This window comes from Anolis sagrei, chromosome 3 (assembly GCF_037176765.1).
Source record: "Anolis sagrei isolate rAnoSag1 chromosome 3, rAnoSag1.mat, whole genome shotgun sequence".
In the NCBI taxonomy this organism is placed as follows: Eukaryota; Metazoa; Chordata; class Lepidosauria; order Squamata; family Dactyloidae; genus Anolis; species Anolis sagrei.
Genome location: NC_090023.1, coordinates 116,615,658 through 116,636,906, shown reverse-complemented (window position 1 = coordinate 116,636,906; position 21,249 = coordinate 116,615,658). Strand labels below are relative to the sequence as shown.

Below are 21,249 nucleotides of genomic sequence, written 5' to 3'. Positions count from 1 at the left end.
GATTCAAACTAATATATGGAATGAGCACCCATAGGTTTCCAGGAGTATTTCAGACATGTACAGATAGATTTGATTCCTATATGGTTTCTATTTCTTAATTCTGTTTGGGTTTCTGCCAAGTTAGGTAACTTGGATTTGATATGGTGGCTGTGGATCAAAGTTCTGCTTGTCTGGGTCCCTAAGCCTCTCTAAATGATATGTACAAAGACAAAGATTTGAAGGTTGGTAGAGTTATACAAACTGTGGAACAACTTTGCTAGCATGAATCCTTCCCTGAAAATCCAAACAGCTGGAACTTTGTTGCAAGTATCAAGTCATATCCCCAGATGGAAAAGAAAACCTCCATATGCACTAAAAAATAGATCAAGTGCTCTGTGCAAGCTGAACAGGGCCCAGATGATTTGTAACTCAGGTGTATATCCAGATGTTCATTTGACAATCTTAGCTGAATCTATTGACATCTGCCCCTGGCTTGCTGAAACAGGACCATCATATTTCAATCATGATGTTACAACTGCAATGTTATGTTTAATTAGTCTGTCTTCAGGAATAAAATCAAGCCTCTTTTAGTAGCTGTCCAGAATAAGGAATGGTACAAGAAGTGTTTGATATATTGATTAATTCATCTATTATAGGAGTGCAGCTAACTGGATGAAAAAAATGGTTAATTAGTATACAGCCCAATAAATGATGATAAATTACAAGGGTTATACACATTGAACTGTGGCCAGGCCTGTAGCCAGAAAAACTTTTTTTTTGGGAGGAATAAACAATATTTATTTTTTAGCAAATCATGAAGAGTAGGTCCATAACACAAAATAATTTAAATTCTATGACTCATTCTATATTTTATATAGATTTAATTAAATCAAATTTAAATTTTAGTTACAAAGTTTCAAGTCTTAAAAACCCTAAAAATGACTATTAATTCATAATTTAAATAATTAATTAAATAATTAATGTTATTGTTTTTGATCAATTAAGTATTTATGCTTTTATATTGTTATATTGTAATATTGCGGCATCAAATTGTTGCCAATGTTAGCTGCTCTGAGTCCCCCCTCAGGGGTTGAGAAGGATGGGGTAGAAATGTTGTAAATAATAAATAAATAATAATTTAGTGATTATAAAAGAATGCCACAACGCCTGTCAGAAAAACTTGAAAACTGTGTCAATACACTTTGAAAGAAATCAGGATCCATTGATAAACTTCAGTGACACTCAAGTGTGCAAGTCCAATCAGCCTTTCTTGCCCCATTGTGCTTCTTATGTATGTTTTCAAATGTTTAGGAGTTGAAAATAACCTTTAATTTGTAGCTGTTGACACTGGTAATGCAGAAATCTGAAGCTTCTTCACATTTGGAAAAAACTCTTATTTATTTATTTGGAACATTTATACCCCATCCTTCTCAACCTCCGAAGAAGGACTCAAGACAGCTTCCAACAGGCAACCATTCATTGCCAGCACAATATAAAGTATATCATAAAATACAACCAGATACATTAAAACAGTTGTAAGTATACATTAAAAACAGTTCGCCAGGTTAAAATCATCATCCAAATCAGTCAATTGCAGTCAAATAAAGTTTTATCTTCACCCGTTAATTGGCCTTTCTGCAAATGCAGAATGCACCCAATGCATTTGATAGTTTTTCTGCAGGTCAAACTCTTCCATAAGTGCATCAGTATTGTGAAGGCATTCATTGTAAGTTTTGTGCTCTTGTTCAAGTTGGATTTTAAATGGCCACAATTAATAAGGAGGAACACTTGCAGTTCCTGAAGTACTTCAGTATACTGAGCAATCATAGCTGCAGTTTTGTGATGACTTTTCAGGTCAGTTTCTGATGTGGCACAAAGTCTCAACCAGGCTCCAAAAATACCATCATTGTGCAAAGGTTCTTCACAGGATATTTCCTTTATCACAATGACATGTTACATTAAGACATTTTCCACTGTGAATTAGCAAGAAATTTTCAACCAAGCACAAATTGTTCTGATGGTACTCTGTTGTCTGGTGTCCATTGAAGACTTGTATTTCATCTTTCCATTGCACAAATGATTTAGGAACCAATTCACCAAGCTGATGATGACCATCTTTACCCCCAGCTTCTCCTACAAACACCACACAGTACTTAAAGAGTGCACCTTGTTCATGAAATGAGCAGGCTAACCAGGGAAATCTGCAGAACCATTTGGGTTGAAAACTTAGATGCCTCTTCTTATTCACAGGAAATATATATCCTGGCAATGGAATCTGTGGATTTTGCACTAATTGAGTTTTCAGCTGGTCATCAGAAACAGTCTTGTTGATATAAAGTCTAACAATGACACAGTTTCTTGTCTTTGCTCCTGTTCCATGGTTTCTTTGGCAGGGCTTGGATTAGTTGAACCAGTGTTAGATACCTCAATTGCCACAGTTTTCACCTGCAGTCCAGGTATGCATGTTCTGGAGTCTTCATCTGTACCAGCTGCTGCCATGGTTCTCAACCTGCTGCCTTCTTGGTCTCCAATAGTTGGCTTTTTCTCCTTTTTGCCATGAACTCAAAAACATTCTGTTGCTTTGGTAGACATTTACGCATCTTCTGGAGACAGGTGGATGAAAGGAAATACTAACAACAACTAACAGGCTTTAAGTCTCAGAATAGCAATTCAAGCTAGCAGACAATTGCACAGTAAGACAGCTGTGTTTGGAATGACCCACAGCTGCTTTCGTGCCTTGCTTTTATACCCCAGTAGGAGGATCAAGAAGCCGGACATAAGACACCTCTGAAACGGGGAAGAGCAAGAGAGCAGTGATGTGACTACTTTCAGGGTTTTAAAAAATAATATTTTAAAAACTATTAAAGATAATTGCATGGGGTAAAAACAAAGGAAACTACACAATAAAATATATACTTGTGTTTAAATTTGATGGAAATGTTGATTAGAACCAGAGGTACAGCATTTTGAAAGATCTCTTGCACCTATATTTTCACTTTAAATGGGAATAACTAAAAATCAAGTTCTATGACCCACACATATTACGTTTTTAGAAACTACATACAATTCCTTTAATCTGTTACCTAGTTATTAAAAAATACTTGATAGTTTAGGAGAAAATAAAGTATAAACTTTTAAAGAAAACACAAATTATCATAGTTGTTATATACCTGCAAACATTGCATTTAAACTTAAGTTTTTCTTATGGAGTTTAAACTTGGGAGTCTGATTTGGATGTCAGTTTCAGTGGATTACATCACCTTCACATCTAAAATGTTAATTAAATATGCACAACATCAAAACTTGGTTGCTTCTGCTGTATCGGCTATTGCAATGTAAATTGGCTGAAACGTAGGTAATGATAGTGTGAATAAATTATCAAAATTTGGTTGAGATAGTGCTTGCAGTTCTAAAGGAACTCTAATGTTTGCTTCTCATAGACTTAGCATGGGGATTTGCTTAATCAATTAAAATTCATGAGTAAACCAGGTTTTTCTTTCAACCTAAAAAATTTCAAGGTGGGGGTGGTGGAGGTTGAACCCGAAACATACACACACCACTTTGGCTATGGGCTTGACTGTGACTATTTTAATAAAATAGACAAAGGACAACTGGTTTTGATGAAACTGTAAAGTGTTTTATTGTCATTGTCAATAGAAAGAATGGATGTACTCAAGCAATCTGTGTTAAATTGGCTAGCCTAATTAGAAAACAAGCTATCGCTGGTTGCTCTGTTTAAGCCATTATGGATCCATTGTTTAGCTGTTTAGGTGTAATTGTCACCAATGGAGCAGGGCGGGTGGATGGCATGGGGTGGAAAAGAAATTGGTTGCATTTGCATTTCTTAGGAAAATATCCCTTTTGAATATTTCTGAACTAGCAATGGGATGGAGTGTTTGCTTTCTTAGGCATATATATATATATAGAGAGAGAGAGAGGGGGGGGGGAGGGAGAGAGGGAGGGGGGCTTTCAATATATTTTGTGCACAAAATAAGGGTACTTTCTAATATTGTTCAGTCTAAAATGCACACAGGTGTGCATACTTTAGGAAAATGTTTACCAAATTATGCAGACTTCTCCTTGTGGAAAAACAGAAAATTAGCTACTCTTATATAGAACTAGGACTGGATGGGAATGCTGATGAGCTTCTGGAAATCACTGTGGAGACTTTCATATTCTTGGATGTAACAGCTTATATATTGGTGCAATGTCTTATGGCTAGTGGAAGATCAGTAGTCTATATATTGACACAGCAATTTGTGTTAGTGGGACATCAGTAGCAAGAGCCACATCATTGCCACATGCAGCACAGTGACATAAAGAGTTTTTCCCCCCATGTCAGGAGTGCCTTGAGAAACTGCAAGTCTCTTCTGGTGTGAGAGAATTGGCTGTCTGCAAGGATGTTGCTCAGGGGATGCCTGGATGTTTTTGATGTTTTACCATCCTTGTGGGGGGCTTCTCTCATGTCCCTACTTGGGGAGCTGGAGCTGACAGAGTGAGCTCATATGTGATCTCCCTGGATTCGAACCTACGAGCTGTGGGTCTTCAGTCTTGCTGGCACAAGGGTTTAACCCACTGTGTCACCGGGTATTTGTGCTGCCAAAGCGAGCATGGCATAAATAGGTGCTGCATGGCAAAGTGATGGTGGATTATGGGGATTTTGCTGCCCGCAGTGGCACACCTAGTTTTTTCTTAGGCAAGATATACTCAGAGCTGGTTTTCCTATTTCCTTCCTCTGGAATATAGCCATCATCACCTGTAGGCTCAAGGAAAAGTAATCTGCTACAGCATCTCCTAGCATGTGTGCTCTTTCTCAATAACTTTTACCATCCTTGCTGTATTATTAGCCACGTCTGCCACAGTTTTCATCACCATTCAATGAAATGGTGGAAAGTATGCATGAAGAATAAAACCCCGCCAAACAATCACCTCAGACATGCCAGTCAAAATACAGCAAATAATAATTTGCTGCCCATTAATGAAAACTCACATCTACTAAACATAGGAAGCTTATTCTGCCCAATGGTAGGATAGATCTGACATATGTTGAAGGAAGCAGAAATACTATTCCACCTCTAAATGCCAAGGAGGGGTAGATATTAGCCAATGTTAGGGATATAAATTTATACTTATTTAATTCTCACATTCATTAAATAATTTTTTCAAAGGCATGACCCCCATTCATTTTTAATTTTTGTATTCTTTTCAGGGACTTTTCACAACAAAATCCACAAAAGAGTTTTAACAACAAAATTTTGGGAAGAAGTGCACAGAACTGTAACATTTTTGTGCATAAAACCAACATGCATTATTGTGTGTGTTTCAAAAAGTCCCCTTCCTCATCGAGCCTTGCCTATGTCTTTAGGAAATAATATTGCACTGAAACTTGGATGGCATTTATGAACTGCTCCTCTACTTCCCACATGACAACAGGCAAAATCAATGGCAACTAGGTTCTTGCATGGCCATAATAATAATCCTTTGCATGCAGGAAGGTCTTAATTCAATGGCTGACATGCCCTCCAAACTCTCTTTTATTCATAGAATGCAAAAATGCCATTCAGGCAACAGAGCACCTATCTATGTGATGTTATGTCTTGATGTACATATAACAAAACTTACCTGTTAATGAAGACATTAATGATGGCATATTGCTACCTTTGGGACACACCTACACTCATCATGATTCCAGTCTGTTGCCTGGTCTTACCTCTTAAATTCTCAGAGGAAATCTTCAAATGAAGCACTGGCTTTGGATGACTCATCATAATGTACTCGAAATATTGCTGGATGCACATTCATGTTCAAAGGAAGTAATGTTCCAATCAGTGTCTTCACTTCCATACTCCCCATCTTCACCTCAATGATTCATCTCCAGGTCTTCGTATTATGGCATGACTCATTTCTGCCTTATAAGAGAGAGGAAAAAAACTTTGGATAAGCTGACAATTCTTATTTATAGGATGCTATCTCATACTCCAACTAAGAAACTCAGTCATAATGGATTATAAGTGAGCAGCTTGAAATTCGTACTTTTCTTCAAAACAATCTATCACTTTTTCTAATGAAGCTTCAGTTGTGAGGAAAAGTTCATGAGCAAGAAACCCTTGGCAGTTTGAAGAAAAAGAGCAAAAGAATGCTGATAGTGCTATTCCAGCCAGGTTATTTCACAACAGTGATCACTCTAGAACAGCGTTTCTCAAGCTGGGGTTTGGGACCCCTGGGGAGGTCTTGAGGGAGTATCAGAGGGGCCACCAAAGACCACCAGAAAACATATATTTGTGATGGTCTTAGGAACCCCTTTGGCAGTGAAGGCTGAAGATCACCTGTCCTCTCCTGTTTTGGAAACAGACAACAAATCATCCCAACAAAAGCCCTCCTCTGCTGTGATTGGCCAGCCTCTCAGCCAATGCATCCCTTCAAGGTGTGGGAAGTTTGGCCCAATTCTATCATTGATGGGGTTCAGAATGCTCTTTGATTGTAGTGAACTATAAATCCAGCAACTACAACTCAAATATCAAGGTCTGTTTTTCCCAAACTCCACCAGTGTTCACATTTGGGCATATTGAGTATTTGTGCCAAGTATGATCCATATCTATCATTGTTTGAGTCCACAGTGCTTGCTGGATGTAGGTGAACTACACTTCCAAAACTCAAGTTCAATGCCCACCAAACCCTTCCAGTATTTTCTGTTGGTTCTGTGTGCCAAGTTTGGTTCAATTCCGTCATTGGTAGAGTTCAGGATGCTCTTTGATTGTAGGTGAACTATAAATCCCAGCAACTACAACTCCCAAATGATAAAATCAGTCCCCCCAACCCCACCAGTATTCGAATTTGGGTGTATCGACTATTTGTGCCAAATTTGGTCTGGTGAATGAAAATACATCCTGCATATCAGGTATTTATTTACAATTCATAACAGTAGCAAAATTACAGGTATAAAGTAGCAACGAAAATAATTTTATGGTTGGGGGTCACCACAACATGAGGAACTGTATTAAGGGGTCATGGCATTAGGAAGGTTGAGAACCACAGCTCTAGAAGGACAATCAAGGCTATTGTAGTGCTAAACTTGGATCTTGAATCAGAAATAAGGCCAGCTCATTTGCCTGGACTCCCAACACATTATTGAAGTCCTTGTTTCTCAAGAGGATTTCTGCAACTGGTTAATAACTGTTACACTCTTCCTTAAGGTGGCCAGTTATAACTCTTCCTCACAAAAAGGTATGATTGACTTCCTACACTTACTAATAACCCTTTACTTTCATGGAAAGTTCTGCCAAATAGTTGAGGTGAAGAAAAATAGGATGTCCCTTATCCCTAGGCAAAAAGTCCAGAAATGTGCTTGACCTATGATCAGTAATATTTTTGTGTTTTAATCATTGCCCTGTCTGTTAATCATTGCCCTGTCCTTTATCTCAATAGCAAACCCTGGTTTCTTTAACACTGCACTATTATAGTGCTATATTTTCATTTTGAGTGTATTAGACTTGGTTGATCCAAAAAAAGGTTCAAAACTCATTTCAGAGGTAGGGGGCGCTGGTAGTTCAATTCTAAAGTCACTTCTGGATTTTTTTAAAAAAATTCAAAACTTTCCAAAACTTCTGAAAACTTCTGAATCAATTCGTTAATGCGGACACACATGCGCAGTAGGAAAAAAACAGCACTGGCATTGGGGAAATTTCAGGGGATTCTTCCTCTTTCATTTTTAGACCAATCCTGATGAAACTTGCTACAGTGGTAGAACACATGGATCTCTGTTAGCTCACCAACCTTTGACTTAGCTATGGATCTTTGGCGAATTTTCAAGGTTTTATATAAAAATATTTTTAATAATAAAGAAAATCTGTTCCTGGTTTGAAAGTGTTATTTCCTGTTTCATTGGGTGGTCTTCACTTTCAAAGTAGTTGTTCTACTCCAGAAACTTTGTTTGTGTGGCACAAACTGTTAAATTGGTGGAGAACAGAAATCATAGTACAGACCTCAACAAGGGACATTTATTTTATTTATTTATTAGATGCACTTATTGACCGCCATTCTCAGCCCTTACGGGCGACTCATGGCGGTGTACAGTACACATAAAAAGACAGTTACAGAGGCCAGTATCAACAACATATGACTATACAACAAATACAAACTACATAAAAATCCGCTTCGTCTCTTAGTAGAATCATAGCCAGTCTCATTTTCCTTATACCATTCCAGTTCTCATTACCGTAATATTGTTGCTTAGCACTTAATTAAATGCCCTCTCGAACAGCCAGGTCTTAAGGCTTTTTCGAAAGGACATGAGGGAGGGCGCCTGTCTGATGTGTGCCGGGAGAGTATTCCACAGCCGGGGGGCCACCACCGAGAAGGCCCTCTCCCTCGTCCCCGCCAGCCGTGCCTGTGATGCAGGCGGGATCAAGAGAAGGGCCTCCCCAGACGATCTCAAGGTCCTCGTGGGCTCGTAGGCCAAGATGCGGTCAGAAAGGTATTTTGGGCCGGAACCATTTAGGGCTTTGTAGGCCAAGACCAGCACCTTGAATTGGGTCCGGTAGCAAATCGGCAGCCAGTGGAGCTGGGACAACAAGGGCGTTGTGTGCTCCCTGCTACCCGCTCCAGTTAGTAACATGGCTGCCGCACGCTGAACCAGCTGAAGCTTCCGGGCCGTCTTCAAGGGCAGCCCCACGTAGAGAGCGTTGCAGTAATCCAGGCAGGATGTGACAAGAGCGTGTACCACCGTGGCCAAGTCAGACTTCCCGAGATACGGGCGCAGCTGGCGCACAAGCCTAAGCTGTGCAAATGCTCCCCTGGTCACCGCTGAAACCTGGGGATCCAGGCTCAACGATGAGTCCAGGGTCACACCCAAGCTGCGAACCTGCGCCTTCAAGGGGAGTGCGACCCCGTCCAGCACAGGCTGTAACCTTATATCCCGTTCGGCCTTGCGACTGACCAGGAGTACCTCTGTCTTGTCTGGATTTAGTTTCAGTTTGTTCGCCCTCATCCAGACCGTTACAGCGGCCAGGCACCGGTTCAGGACCTCGACAGCCTCCTTAGTAGCAGGTGGGAAGGAGTGACAGAGTTGGACATCATCTGCGTACAGATGACACCGCACCCCGAAACTCCGGATGATCTCACCCAGTGGCTTCATGTAGATGTTAAACTGCATGGGGGACAGTATGGAACCCTGTGGCACCCCACAAGTCAAAGGTTGTGGTGCGGAACAGGAGTCCCCCAATGACACCTTCTGGGTGCGACCCTCCAGAAATGACCGGAGCCACCGCAAAGCAATGCCTCCAAGACCCATTTCCACAAGGCGCCCCAGAAGGATACCGTGGTCGACGGTATCGAAGGCCGCTGAGAGGTCCAGGAGCACCAACAGGGACACACTCCCCCTGTCTAGCTCCCGGCGCAGATCATCCACTAAGGCGACCAAGACCGTCTCGGTACCATGCCCCGGTCTGAAACCAGACTGTGCCGGATCCAGATAATCCGTGTCTCTCAAGAATACCTGGAGTTGTGAGGCCACCACGCTTTCCATGACTTTGCCCAAAAAGGGGAGATTGGAAACAGGCCGAAAGTTGTCCAATTTAGTGGGGTCCAGTGATGGCTTCTTCAACAGCGGCTTTATAATAGCCTGTTTTAGGCTCGCTGGAATCTTGCCTTCCTGAAGGGAGGCATTCACCACCACTGTTACCCACTCAGCCAATCCCCCTCTGGCCTCTCTCAGAAGCCAGGATGGGCAGGGGTCTAGGATGGACGTGGTGGGCCTCATTCCTCCAAGTATCTTGTCCACATCCTCGGGTTTCACAAACTGAAAAGAATCCAACAAAATAGGACAAGCAGGTGCTCTCGTTACATCCACAGAGTCTGCATCTAACGTGGCGTCCAGCCCAGAACGTATCAAGGCGACTTTGTCTGCGAAGAACCGAGCAAATGCTTCACAGCGCGCGACCGAATTGTCAGGGCTCCCACCTGCAGAGGCGGGAGTTAAAAGACCTCTGACAATCCGAAACAGCTCCGCCGGACGGTTCTTTGCAGACGCAATAGTGGCCGCAAAGAAAGTTTTCTTTGCGGTCTTTATTGCCGCGGCATATGCCCTAAGAAAGGACACAAACCGTGCTCGGTTTGACTCGCTCGGTTCCGAACGCCACACGCTCTCTAGTTCCCTCTTCCTTCGCTTCATAGCTGCCAGCTCCTCAGTAAACCAAGGGGCTGGTTTAGCTCGGCTACTTGAGAGGGGACGTTCCGGAGCGATCATGTCAATTGCCCTGGTCATCTCCCCATTCCAGAGAGCCACCAAGGCTTCGACATGGTCACCTACCGAGGTGGCGGGAAAATCCCCAAGAGCCGTCAGGAAGCCATTCGGATCCATCAGTCTCCTGGGGCGGACCATCTTAATGGGTCCTCCACCTTTGCAGAGGTTAGGGGGCGCAGTGAGCCTAAATCTGATCAGGAAGTGGTCGGTCCATGGCAACGGAGAGATGGACAACTCCTCCACACCGCCACCCTGTTCCCATCCCTGACAGAAAACCAAATCCAATGTGTGTCCAGCACAGTGGGTGGGGCCAGATATTTGTTGGGACAGCCCCATGGTTGCCATGGCAGACATGAAGTCCTGAGCCGCGCCTGTGAGGGTCGTCTCGGCATGGACGTTGAAGTCTCCCAGCACAAGAAGCCGTTGAGACTTCAATGCCAGGCTCGAGACCACCCCCGCTAGCTCAGGTAGGGAGACTGTAGTGCAGCGAGGTGGACGGTACACTACTAGAATCCCTATACTGTCGAGGCTGACCCCCTTTTTCTGGGCAGAAAGGCACCATCCAAACTCTCCTGACATCCATTTGCTTCCTCTACTGAGTTGGAGGGGATTCTCAAGATACATCCATCTATTTATTCCTATTTGCAGAGGCAATCATGTCATTTTATCATTACTTACTGACTGTAAAGGGCTGGCTGGCTGTGGCTGGCTACCTAGTCCCTTGTTCATGGCAATCAGGCAAAAGTAAAATGATTGGTTTTTAAGCAGTTTATGTTCTCTTGGCTTTGCAAAAGCTGCTTAGTGCTTTGCTACCATCTTTAGACACCTTTGTAGATTCAATCTGATTATTTTATATTTAGATAAAGACTGCTACAGACAGCTATTTTTGGGTCCTTCAGTCATTTTGGCTAATAAGCAGGCAAGCATTGTGGGAAATGTAGTTTAACCGCAGGGTCTTTTGCAACCTCTACCATCGGGGGCCTGGCCTTCACAAACTAAAGTTAAAGATGGCTATGATTAGCCATGCCCACAGTTTCCCTCCTTGCATCACCGGCAGAAGGCATGAGATTTTAAAAATTCCCTTTATCTTATCAAAGTTGCTTGATGTTTGTGAAAATTAAAATAACCTTGGGATACAACCGAACATTATAGATTATTTCCAGAAAAAAAGGTAAGTGGTTCAAATTCAGATTCCCCCCCCCCCCCCAAACACACACACCTTTCCAGCATGGTTCAACACTGCATCGGATGTTCAAATTCGTATGTTTTACTCCAAATTTTAGTCTCTTCTAAATGAACCTATCCAACCGTATCTAACATAGCTTTGCTTTGGCTTTTGTTGCTGGCTTCAATATAATAATAATGATATTTGATAATATGGAATTCTTCCAGAAATGTTTAGAATAGCAAGTGAAGGTACATCTAAGATATATTGTTATTAGACTAGACTTCCTGTATCAGTGGCTTCCTGATACAATAAGTTGCTCCTTCAGAAATAAACCATTGATGGCCTATGTCATGATTGATAGATAACCAAAACATTAGCCAGAGAGCTCCTCCATTACCTCTGCTAATCTCAGGGTTCCACAGAATGTGGTCATAGTAGTTAAATGGGGAATTATAGTGTTACAATTAGGTCACGTGAAAACATCCCAGATCAATATAATCTGCAGCATAGGAGATCAGCATAGGCTGCTTGAGTCAACAACTTTCTGTATTTCAGTGTTCCAGTATTTGTGATGGGAGAGGTACCCTGCTTCCACGGTTATAATCAGAAATCTCTCAAATTCTATACATATTCATCCAAGGGATATTAAGCAGCAGCAGACAATTTTGGAAGTAGGATATTTCCAAGTGTCTGGGGAAAGTCAAGATCATCTCATCTGGAGCCAATAAGAAAATTCCTACTTGGGGTCAGCTTCACTACTTTACTATACCAGTTAATGGGCAAATGACATAACCAGAGGATTGCCCTAAATTTGAAAACCAATTTGGGGTGACCCAAATTGACCTTAATGATTGCATCTGTCTTTCAAAATTAAGACTTCAGATGTCAGAATCCTCCATTTAGTTTTCAGAACTTAGAATCCTAGTTATTCTTTTGGACACACTTTGAAAGACTGAGGTAATAGGTATCCATATTTCTGCATTCCAATATTTGGAAAGGAGCTTGCACACAATTGAAACAATTACATATTGAAGTAGCAGCATGCAATACTAAGAATTTGATATTTGAAAGCCTAGCAGGGTTTAAATTTGACTTCAAGGATGTAGACTCACAAATCCATCCTGCAAAACTTTTTCCTTTGAACAAGCTACAGGTTTAGCCACCCAAAGTACAAACATTTTATATACCAGAACTGCTTAGATTTTTCTCTCTTGCAAATAACTTTTCTCTTCAGGTTTGCAAATCTAGCTAGTTCTGCCTGACAGAATAAATTATTCCACAGCCTGATCAGAAAATGTATTAAGAAATGTAATTTATTCCATAGAATTGCTGGAATCACTTGTGCTACTGTGCCTCTTCAGATGTTGAGTCACTAGAGAACCAATTGGCTGCATTGAAGATTTTTATTTTTATTATTATTATTACAAAATAAATCTCATCTAAATAAAGGAGTCCAGTGTAAAAACTAGTAGTTGGGAGAAGATGCGATTTTGCAGGCATACCCTAGAGGACTGGATTTTTGTAAATCAATGCGTAGATTACCATGAGCTAAATACACAGGATTTGTCATTACAGCCATCATCTTCCCCACTAGTACATATAAAGAGAAATTTTGTACACAATTTGCAAAATGTGATTAAATTAAATACACTTTATATACCAGCTGAAGTTTATGTTTGAATGCAGGGGAAAAGCTATGTTATGTCCTGCTTTTTCTTTCACATTTGCATTTATTCATTCTGAAACATGATATCATATATCATTCCATCCTCTATATAGACAGGTAAATTAGATAGGCAAAACCATCCTAAAATGTCTATTCATTGTTCAGGCCCACTGAATTCAATGAGTTTTACTCCAAGGTTGGCATGTATCATTGCTGTTATTTTCTTACACTTCCAGAAGCAGAATGCATTTGAAAGATACCACAGACATGTAGTTTCAGATTAATGGAGCAGCAGTCATTTGATTTTAAACAATCCTTTTAATGAAATATTTAAACTAGGAAAAGGGAATAATTTAACCCAAATGTAGTGTAATCACTAATTCTCTAAAATGTACTACTCCACCACTTTACTGTACCATAAATATGATCACCAGTTCTCAAAGGTTACACCAGCAGAGCAAAAGTTCTGGCAGTTTATACAACCAACAAAACATCAAGTATTATCCTGGAAGCAGATTGTGGCTAAAATCCTGTTGGGTTTGTCTATTGGTTCAATTATGGTAGAGGAGACAACAGCAGCAACAAAACAGATGTGGTGAGAGTAGGACAAGACAGAGAGAGAGAGAGAGAGAGAGGCAATTGTCCACATGACTATCCCCAGAGCGCCTTTCCTCTGAAAAGAAACAAGCTTCTGAAGCCATGATTGGGAAGCGCTGAAAGCTTAGATATACAACTGAGTGGACATGCCTTGGATTACTGTGTTAGTTGGCTCTCTTTCAACAACCTCATTCTGAAAAATGCACTTAAGTTTTAGACTATCATTTGTCATGGATTTTTAAAAAAACCACAACCCCTTGCTCTATGTAGAATAATATATTTTATATATGTTACTTTACTAGCTAAGAATATATAACAGAGCAAATTAACTTTTATCCTGACTGTAAAACACCCATCCTCATGTGCCTGTACAGTGAGGTTCCATAAAAGTTTAAGTGGCTCATCATGGTAAAGTTCATCCCTGACATAGTATAACTAATGCAAAGCTCAAAGGTGATATCATCTCTCTCTTATGTTATTCTACTATTCCGCTTAACCAAATGCCAAATGAGTCCCTTGGAAAGTCTCATGTATTGCCCCATTGACTTCTGGGATGTGCCAACCAATGATTACTGTGAGAACTTGTTTGCATCCATGGGACTAGTTTGAAATTCAGCAGTTGTCTGCAATTCAGATAATCCAAAGTACTGTACTTGCTCCATGGACAGTGTTAGTGTCCAATTTTAGCAGAAATTTCAATGCCACTTTCACCCTGACATATTATGATCTGCTAAGAATATCATGCTATGAGTTCCTGCTAAACAGCAGGCCATTTGTAAGGGCACAATTTTTATAGTGATGGCTGATAGCTTACATGGCAAAGGATGGTCAGTCTACTCTGGGTTTTAGCCCACATATTAAAAGAACCATTCTTGAATATTTTCTCCAAAATATGATCAGCACCTTGGGGAGCTCATTAAAAAAATCAGAATAGATCAACAACAGTATTGACATAAATGTTGCCATTGTCAGTGACCTGGAAATAATTCACATAACATGGTTATAGTATAATTGTTCCATTTCATTGCATGGTTCCATGTAGCTTAGGGAGGCAATAGAGCACTCTCTGCTCCTTTCATTCCAAATCCCAGGATTCAGTGGGAACCATGGCACTTAAAGTGGAATATTTGTGTGTGTGTGTGTCAGGAGTGTCTTGAGAAACTGCAAGTTGCTTCTGGTGTGAGAGAATTGGATGTCTGCAAGGACATTGCCCAGGGGATGCCTGGGTGTTTTGATGTTTTACCATCCTTGTGGGAGTCTTCTCCTATGTCCCTGCATGGGGAGCTGGAGCTGACAGAGGGCGCTCATCCATGCTCTCCCTGGATTTGAACTTCTGACCTGTTGGTCTTCAGTTCTGCCAGCATAGTGGTTTAACCCATTGCGCCACTGGGGGCTCCAATAATCTATATATATATAAATGCTCTGTGCATAATGAGTTCCTTAAAAACAAAAGAACCAATGAACGAAATCACACCAAATTTGGCAACAAAACGTCTCACAACACAAGGAGTGACCATCACTCAAAAAATTATGATTTTGTCATTTGGGTGTTGTAGTTGCTGGGATTTATAGTTCACCTACAATCAAAGAGCATTCTGATCTCCATCAATGATGGAATTGAACCAAAAGTGGCACACAGAACTCCCATAACCAACTGAAAATACTGGAAGGGTTTGGTGGGCATGGACCTTGAGTTTGGGAGTTGTAATTCACCTACATCCAGAGAGCACTGCGGACTCAAACAATGATGGATTTGGACCAAACTTGGCACAAGCATTCAATATGCCCAAATATAAACACAGATGGAGTTTGGGGGAAATAGAACTTGACATTTGCGAGTTGTGGTCACTGGGATTCACAGTTCACCTACAATCAAAGAGTATTCTGAACCTCATTAACGACAGAATCGGGGCAAACTTCCCACTCAGAACCCCCATGACCAACAGAAAATACTTAATTAAGGCCATCAAATCCAATCCCTTCATCAGGTCAAGAAAACGTAATCAAAGTCCTCCTGACAAAGAGCCATCCAGCCATAGAGAGAGAGAGAGAGAGAGAGAGAGAGAGAGAGATGATAGATATGATTCACACACACATAGATATAGTATCATAGATTTGAAAGGGACCCTTAAAGAAGGACTATGATATCTTGCATGTTCCAGTGTGGGCAAACCAGACACTCTCCACATCAACACTGACAAAGAAGCAGCAAGAAATACTGTTTACCCACAAGCATAAAGAAATTACATATATTAGAAACCAATACTTTCTCTTTACTTTATTTTCCAGATCAACAGACTGGGCCACAGCAACGCATGGCAGGGGACAGCTAGTAATGTTATAATCATGCAATGTGAATGGACACAAGATGTGACTATTTCTTAGAATATGACATGATTTTATTCTGGCCAGCTCACTGCTTAGGAACATCAGAAGAGCCCCACAGGCTGAGATGAATGGCATGCCACAGCTACTAGTCTCTTCCCACTTAGACCAACCAGATGCCAATGGTAATCCCACAAAGAGGACATGGGTACAATAGCATTTTCTTTTTTAATTTTTCTTAACAAGCAATGTTATGTGAATTTGTCTATTACACATTGATAGCCTTATCCTTCGTGAATCTGTTTATCCCCTTTCTGAATATATCAAAGCTGCTGACCCTTAGTACTGGATGTCATTGTGAATCCCACTATATAAATAATTGTATCAGTGGTTCTTAGCCTGTGGGCCACAGATCATCAGTGAGCCATAAGGACAAAAAACTGGTTTGCGAGCCTCCTTCCTCATTGTTTTATTTTATTTCTGCTCCTTTCACACTGACTGCCACTCCTTCCCTGTCGCTGACCATGGCATATGTTCTATATCAGAAACGAGAGGTGATGTGGTCTATCCAATGCAATTTTCTGAATCAGCACCCCCAAATCTGAAGTTGACCAAAAACTGATTTGTAACCCTTTTGGTACTCATGTTGGATGGAGAGTGGTCCCTGGTCAAGTAGTTCCTGGTCAAAAAAAGCTTGGGAACCACTTGATTGTATGATTTGCCAAGTTATCCTTTTGAATTCCCCACATTCAGCTTCTTTAGTTGTTCCTAAGTCATAGTTTTATGAAACAGGGTGAAAAACTTCTCTTTACCGAATTAAAACATGCCACATTTCAGTATATGGATCATACCCCATGTTCACTTACTTTTTCATGAAGGTCCACACCACTCACCTTATGTTAAAAGACATATCAGCTGTAGAAAACAGACAAACAGAGAGCATTTGAATTGCAAATGCACATGCTGAGCACACTAACAAAGAAGGGAAATTATGTCGGAGAAAGTGGTAGAGTGAAAGATTGGCCATAGAAGCCGTGTGTGCTTTAAATAGTGATGTCTCTAAAAGGAGCTGAGCTAACAAGACAGTGATTTGTCTCCTGGGTCAAAGGTTAAGAATGATACTGTGAAGACTGACAAGTTAATCAAGAGAATTGGCACGGAGCCTATTGCAGAAAAGAGTGATGGATAAAGGAGGCAATCAGGAGGAGGGGAAAGAGGGCCAGAGACAGCTTGCCAAGAGTTTCATCTTATGTTTCAATACGCGTTTCAATATGCACCAGTGGTTGCAGGAAGCTATAGACCAGGCTCAGAAGTAGCCTTGAACACACAGTAGCTAGCAGCTATAGAAGAAAGGGAAACAAACTATTATCTGTGTTGTCGAAGGCTTTCATGCCTGGAATCACTGGGTTGCTGAGTTTTCCAGGCTGTATGGCCATGTTCCAGAAGCATTCTCTCCTGACATTTTGCCCACATCTATGACAGGCATCTTCAGAGGTTGTGAGCTCCAGATAGGAAACTGTCAGGGCCAGCTAACACCTTATAGCATAGGATTCCCCCAGGCAGGAAGCAGCCAAGCTTTGAACCTGCAATGCTATTCGATGCTAATCAAGCTGGCAAATTGCAATATTCATACTTGCCCCAAACAGACAAGAGTTCTTTCTCTCACCTTGTACATCCCACAGACATACAAACTCCACTTGCCTAATTTCCAACAGACCTCACAACCTCTGAGAATGCCTGCCATAGATGTGCACAAAATGTCAGGAGAGAATGCTTCTGGAACATGACCATGAAAACTCACAACAACCCAAACTATTCTCTGGACTTTGCCATTTGGTGGTACACATTATAGGGAGAAGTCTCTAGGCAGAGTAAAGCTTTCATTACACAGGGAAGATATTTGCCCTGGATCCTCAGTCAATGGGAACTCCCTGTCACAATTTGCCCCTACCTAGTTCCTGACACAACAAACAAGATTGATGCATTAATTTTGCTTGGCAGCATCATTTACACTATTTGCTCTGGATCCTTGGGTGCTATCCTATGCCCCGGAATATAGAGTTGATGTTTCTGAAGGCTGTGTCATGTATAACATTTTTTTTAGTTCCACCCTGAACTGAATTGGAGTTGGACATGCTAATTAGCAACCTATTCTGAAAATCCATTTGGTGCATCCAGTGACAACAGCAACCCTCACTTAACCCATTTACCATGAGCAGTCCATCCTATATCAGCAGTCCTATGAAATGATCTGTTAGAATTCTTCCACAATTCTGTAAATGTAGAACATGTGGAGTGACATTTTGAAAGCCCTCCTCAAATGAAACATCTACAAGAGCTCAGATGGCATGTTAAAAGAGTTCCCGTTAAGATGAGACAGTGGTTTTTGCCACACATGAAACCGGTGGAGAATCTAGAGACTACTATTCAGGCAACACCATTGCTCTGGAGAGAGGTCAATAATTAAATGTTCGAAGGATTTCAGTAAGATCAGAAACATGTTTCTCAGGGGAGGAATTCTTCACATCTCTTGCTGTTGCTGATTTTGCAAGATCTGAGGTGAACTGGGAGGGTGTCACTTAGGGAAAACATCTGTAGAAATGCTGAATGATTTTTAAAAATCTTGAATAAGACTAGCAAAGATGCTTGGGCTGGGGTGATGGTAGGAAGGAGGATGGAGGAAGTTTCATCTCTTACAAGTCTAAATCAGTTTCATTAAAACCTTGAAATGTCAATAAGGTTCATGGGTTCATGAGCTCTTTTAGGCTGATCCCTAAAAATAAATGTAAGGCATTTGCTGGCTAATCTCTCAAAGAACACAGATTACAAATAATAATAAAAATTTACCTCCAAACTAAATTTTTAAAATAATTGCAAATCTATGTGAAGCAAAAGATGAAGTCAAATAGAAAAGATTTCTATAATTCAGTGTCCTGAAAATTGTGAGGGAGGAAGCCACCTGAACTTCCTGGATGTAGGGGGTCCAGAATACACCAGAACTACTTAGATAGTCCTAACCCAGGCACTTTCTACATTGCCATATAATCCAGATTATCAATGTAGAGAATGCACAGTATCTCTTTGATCTGGATTGTATGAGTCTACACTGACATATAATCCAGTTTAAAGCAGATAATCTGGATTTTATACGACAGTGTAAAAAGGACCCCAGTGTTTCCTGAGGGGACACACTGTGGCTTTATTCGATCTACTTTTTCAGATAATGAAAAAGTTACCAGTACATTGTGGACTTCAACTTCCAGACTTTTCAATGAGATGGGATAGTCACAATAATCTTTCAGCAATCTTTGCATGCACACAAACACACACACACACACACACACACACACACAGAGCAATAATTATGTGATCCTCCAACCAGTGACAGGCATTCAGAATTACATAATTCCGGAAGTTTGATTTTGTTGATGCCATTGTTGCCAGAATGGGAACAGAAAGCTGCTGCCTGAACATATCTCCTGTTACGAACCATCATTAAGCTTAAGATCGTCAGGAGAAGCCCTGCTCTCGATCCCACCACTTTTGCAATCACGGTTAGTGGGGATGAGAGACAGGGCCTTCTCGGCAGTGGCCCCCGTCTGTGGAACTCTCTCCCTAAGGACATCAGGTTGGCCACCTCCCTCCTGTCCATTAGAAGACAATTGAAGACTTGGCTTTGGGATCAGGTGTTCAATTATTGGAAAGAAACTTAGGATATCTGCGACATTGGATTTACCCTGATTTGGATTTGGTTTTTAATTGGCATGTTTAATCTATTGTTTTATGAATTGTATAATGTGTTTTAATGATTTTTAATGTTTTAAATGTAACTTTTGATTGTTTATATGGTGTTAGCATCATATGATGCTTGTATGAGGCCGCCCTGAGTCCCCCTTAAGGGGGAGATGGGTGGGGTAGAAACGCAAGAAATAAATGAATGAATGAATGAATGAATGAATTTTTGATGAAAGGTATTCTTCCCTTCCTCCAAGGCATTCAATCCTAGCCATTCTTACACCCCTGTCTCATCTTCCCTCACTTGCTTTCCCATATGCCTATGTCCACGCTCTGGTTACATCCCGTTTAGACTACGCCGGTAGCTCGACAGGGGGAGTGTCTCCCTGTTGGTGCTGCTGGACCTCTCAGCGGCCTTCGATACCGTCGACCACGGTATCCTTCTGGGACGCCTCGCGGGAATGGGTCTTGGAGGGACTGTTTTACAGTGGCTCCGCTCATTCCTTGAGGGTCGGTCTCAGAAGGTGTTACTGGGAGACTCCTGTTCAACCCCACAACCTTTGTCTTGTGGGGTTCCTCAGGGTTCAATATTGTCTCCCATGTTGTTTAACATCTACATGAAGCCGCTGGGTGAGATCATCCGGAGTTTCGGGCTGCGGTGTCATCTGTACGCGGATAATGTCCAACTCTGTCACTCCTTTCCACCTGCTACTAAGGAGGCTGTCGAGGTCCTGAACCGGTGCTTGGCTGCTGTGACGGTTTGGATGAGGGCGAACAAATTGAAATTGAATCCAGACAAGACAGAGATACTCCTGGTCAGTCGTAAGGCCGAACAGGGTATAGGGTTACAGCCTGTGTTGGATGGGGTCGCACTCCCCCTGAAGACGCAGGTTCGCAGTTTGGGTGTGATCCTGGACTCATCGCTGAGCCTGGAACCCCAGGTTTTGGCGGTGACCAGGGGAGCATTCGCACAGTTAAAACTCGTGCGCCAACTGCGCCCATACCTTGGGAAGTCTGACTTGGCCACGGTAGTCCACGCTCTGGTTACATCCCGTTTAGACTACTGCAACGCTCTCTACATGGGGTTGCCTTTGAAGACGGCCCGGAAGCTCCAATTAGTCCAACGTTCGGTGGCCATGATACTAACAGGAGCGGAGCGCAGGGAGCATACAACTCCTCTGCTGCACCAGCTCCACTGGCTGCCGATTTGTTACCGGGCTCAATTCAAAGTGCCTGCGTTGGCCTTTAAAGCCCTAAACGGTTCTGGCCCAACCTACCTATCCGAACGTATCTTGGCCTATCAGCCCACCAGGACCCTAAGATCTTCTGGGGAGGCCCTGCTCTCTATCCCGCCTGCTTCACAGGTGCGGCTGGCGGGGACGAGAGACAGGGCCTTTTCTGTGGTGGCCCCTCGGCTATGGAACGCCCTTCCCATGGAGGTAAGATCAGCCCCCTCGCTGATGGTGTTCCATAGAAGATTAAAAACCTGGTTGTTCGAACAGGCATTTGGTTAATTCGGTGCAATGAATGTAATGATTA

The 21,249-nt window shown here is 41.7% G+C and overlaps 2 long non-coding RNA genes across 2 annotated transcripts in view; one reads left to right on the top strand and one right to left on the bottom strand.

Annotated features, from left to right (window-relative positions):
- Positions 1-21,249, bottom strand: part of LOC132771469 (uncharacterized) — a 268,306-nt gene that overhangs the window by 103,956 nt on the left and 143,101 nt on the right. The window contains exon 2 of the long non-coding RNA XR_009631074.2: positions 5,690-5,888. This is a non-coding gene — a long non-coding RNA (uncharacterized lncRNA). The remainder of the gene's footprint in view (positions 1-5,689; positions 5,889-21,249) is intronic.
- Positions 1-21,249, top strand: part of LOC137096737 (uncharacterized) — a 110,014-nt gene that overhangs the window by 87,352 nt on the left and 1,413 nt on the right. The window contains exon 2 of the long non-coding RNA XR_010909701.1: positions 15,940-16,183. This is a non-coding gene — a long non-coding RNA (uncharacterized lncRNA). The remainder of the gene's footprint in view (positions 1-15,939; positions 16,184-21,249) is intronic.